General features: G+C 43.0%; 1 pseudogene; it reads left to right on the top strand.

The window, feature by feature from the left end:
• The first annotated feature begins 3,411 nt into the window (after window positions 1-3,411).
• LOC120605851 (uncharacterized) lies at window positions 3,412-3,530 on the top strand (annotated as a pseudogene).
• Window positions 3,531-3,909: the final 379 nt, after the last annotated feature.

Below are 3,909 nucleotides of genomic sequence, written 5' to 3'. Positions count from 1 at the left end.
AGATTCCATACAGAAGTCTAGTACATAAAAAGAATAGAAGTGAAAGCTTCTATCTTGGGATGAAGATAAAAATCTTAGGGCCCTACTAGGCCAGCTCCCGTCAGCACCCACTGTAGACACTTGGGTCCTTTTATCCGAAGTACAAAACTTCTCTGTGCATAGTCTGAAAACCTCTGCTCTGGGGCAGTGATAACCATACCAGCTGGAGCCAAACCCGAGGATGCGTTTGAGATAAAGTACAGATCTGAGATGTGGTCTGCTTTCTGGGGGTGGGGGCCCTCTAAAGTGATCCCACTTCGGAGAGAACCCACAGACCTGCATTTGGTGTATAGGGAAGAGGTTACGAGAAAGAGCTTTTTCAATCATGTGAATCTAAGTTTGAAACTCACCTCCGATCCTTGAGGAAATCACAGGTACCTTTTGGGCCTCAGTTTCTTAATCCATAAAATAGGATGCATAACATGTAACCACCGGGATTATACCAGAGAATGTACTTACTAGCGTGTTTAATCAGTAGTGAGTGTTCAGTACGTGTAGACTATTATGATCATCCTCGTTAGTAATATTCCCCAAAGAACTAAACAATTCATTCTGGTTTGTCCTCGATAAGACCTTTTTAGCTCCCAGAGCTGTACAAAAATAGAATGGGAAATCTGACTGTGAGCTGCCCAGTTTGGGGGATGTTTAAGGAAGAGTTCAAGCCTACTATACAGGGATACTGCCAAGCGGATAAACTGACTAAATGAAAGGCAGGACTACACAATTTTCCTAAGTCTATTCCAGTCTTGAGAATCCAAGTCTTCAGATCGAGTCTTGAGAGCACTTGATTATAAGGTTTTCTGATGTTAATATTCCATCGGTGTCCAGTTTTGATGAGCCAGAGTTGCTTCAGGCTCAGATTCAAATCATTCCTGAGAGGCTGAAGGTGGAAAGAGGGGTATGGATGGTTGGGTGGGGGTCAGTCTGGAAGAGTATGAGTCCAGCCCTCCACAAGGCTGTTGACTCTCAAATCACTCAAGTGGATGCAACTTCCCGAAACAGTAACAGGTTACAGGCAATTGCTGCCTCCAATGCAATTAGAACCTAATTTGGGGAAGTATGTTTTTCTGAAAAGGTTCATTAGCCAAATGCACCCCCCAATTCAGTAGTTCAGGAAAGACAGATGGGCCCAATATGTAGGCACTTGGCTGATGCCCTGGGAGAAAAGCAGGTACATTCAAGTAGATAGAAATCACAAATCATTTTCCATCTTTGGAGACGCAAGTTGTTGGCAACCCCATCCACCTCTGGGTACCCTCACCCAACTTATGAGGGCCTTCAGGCAGACATCAAGGAATGCCACCATCCCTCTCACTGAGTAATCCTAACATCTGAGAGGGGCTTCGAGATCTCAGTCCAAGCAGGCAACCTCCGACCTTGTGAAGGAGTCCCCTCCACACAGACCCTGACCGTGGGGCTTAAGCACGGTGGGTAAAGGACCGCTCCTCCACCCTCCGCCCCAGAAAACTCATGCTCTTCTAGTCACAGGAAGTGGCTTGAGACGTCCCGCCCAGACCTGTGTATCCACCCGCTGACTTGCCTCGTCAAGTCAGAGAGCAGAGCGGCTCTCCTGTCTCTGCCCTTTAGATGGTTTGATGTCGTCTTCTGGCCTTTCACGAGAAAACACTTTCCAACGCATTTGACTGAACTCAGCGGCCACTTACCCTCCCGGCCTTGTGTCCACCACCCGCCTTTGAACATATTCCTTTTGGTCTCTAAGTCTCCTGAGGCATGGCGTCCCAAAGACAATACACTTCTTCGGGTGTCACCTGGCACTTACAGAGTATGGCTAGCCTACTTCATCCTTCTCTCGGGACACTAGACAGTGAGACCTCAAATAACAGATACCATTTACTGAGCGTCACTATGAGCCAGGCAATATGCTAAACGTTTTAAACCTTAATCCAATCCTGTGAGGACAGTGCTATTTCCATGAAACAGATGAAGAAGCCAAGACACGAAATAGTTAAGAAAATTTCCAAAGACCACAGGACTGTCTATGGTTAAAGTCGGAATGTGAATCTAGGATTCTGCCTTTTAACCACATTCTATTCTGCCTGAGACTAGTCATTGTCATTTTACGATGTTTACATTTGCTTTACACTTTAAACAGCGCTTTTTTTTTATTTGTGGCAAGAATACTTAACATGAGAGCTACCCTTTCAACAAATTTTTGAGTATGCAACACAGTACTGTTGACAGTAAGTACAATGTACAGCAGATCTCTGGCTTAATTGAAACTTTATGTCTATTGATTAGAAACTCATTTCTCCCTCTCCCCAGCTCCTGGCAACTACCATTCTACTCCTCGACTCTATGAGTTTGTCTCTTTTAGATACTTTGCATAAGTGGAATCATGCAGTATTTATCTTTTTGTGATTGGCTTATTTCACTTAGCATAATGTCCTCAAAGTTCATCCATACTTTTGCACATTTCAGAATTTCCCTCTTTTTAGAGGCTAAATAATATCTCAGTGTACGTCTGTGCCACGTTTTCTTTATCCACTCGTCCGTCGATGGACATGTAGACTGTTTCCACATCTTGGTTTTGCGTATAGTGCTGCAATGAACAGAGGGGTGCTAATATCTCTTCGAAATCTTGATTTCAATACTTTTGGGTAAATACCCAGAAGTGGGATTGGTGAATCGTATGGTAGGTATTAATCAAGGAAATAAAAATCAAAACCACCTCGTACCTGTCGAGATGCTATTATCGAGGGGGTGAGGGTGGGGTGAGGGGGGAGGGAAGACAAGTGTTTATGAGGTTGTGGAAAAAAGAGAACTCTTACACTGTTGGTGAGAATGCAAAACGGTGCAGCTGCTATGGAAAACAGTACAGAGGTTCCTCAAATAATGAACAATATAGCACCCTATACAAAGCGTTTTCATTTTATGTCTAGAAAGATCCACTTCTAGTCCTCTTAAACCTCAGTGTCTATTCCACATAGATGTTCACAGTCTCATCTAATACCGTGTTTTTTAATTTTAAAAAGCGTACATAAAGTGCAGTGGTTTATGCATCCCTTAAATTTCCCTTTGGTTGTTTCTACTGATTGTCCCACCCATTGAGATAATTTCGAGTCTTTATGTTGTCATCCAGTGTGCCTGCAACATCTATTTACCTGATCGGTATTCTTTCTATATCTTCATCTTAATCATGAATACATGAGTTTACAAGCACCAGGCCAAGAAGGAAACCTGTAACTTACCCTAGTTGGTTACCCTGGTAATTTAACCACTAACTAATCCACATCTACCTGGTTCTAATCTAGTCTAGTGGTTTCCAAACCAAGATGCTCTTCAGAATCAGCTGGCAGTCACTGTGATCACAAGATCCCACCCAGAACTATCTCGATCAGAATCTGAGGATAGGTCTACGGTCATGCCACCCTGAACAAGCCCAATCCCATCTGATCTCAGAAGCTAAGCAGGGTCGGGCCTGGTTAGTACTTGGATGGGAGACCACCTAAGAAGACGAGGTGCTATTGGCGTAAAAAATAAGGGATTGTAAGCTGACAAGGTCCTTGCAATCTGTGAGGTCAACCAAGGTTGTCGCCCAAAAAAAAAAAAAAAAAAGAATCTGAGGATAGGACTCAGACGCATGTTGGTATAACTCCCCTGAAGATTATACTCCTCGTTCAGGTTTATTTTCCACTGATCTAGGCTACATTTTTCTAACTTGTCCAATAGGCTATAAAGGGAAACCAAGTCCTTTGCTGCAATTGAGATGTTACACTTGGGATTCTGCAATCTAAAACATCCATAGTAAGAGAAAATTAGGTTACTTTAATAAATAACTTAATCGTGGTAAAAATTCAGATTATTTTCTTATGCTTACTGGGGTTTGGGCTTACTTTTTTAGATCAATGG

The sequence above is a fragment of the Pteropus medius genome, unplaced genomic scaffold (assembly GCF_902729225.1).
Source record: "Pteropus medius unplaced genomic scaffold, Ma_sr-lr_union100, whole genome shotgun sequence".
In the NCBI taxonomy this organism is placed as follows: Eukaryota; Metazoa; Chordata; class Mammalia; order Chiroptera; family Pteropodidae; genus Pteropus; species Pteropus medius.
The sequence above is the reverse complement of the archived record's forward strand: the minus strand, read 5'-3'. Positions and strand labels throughout refer to the sequence as shown.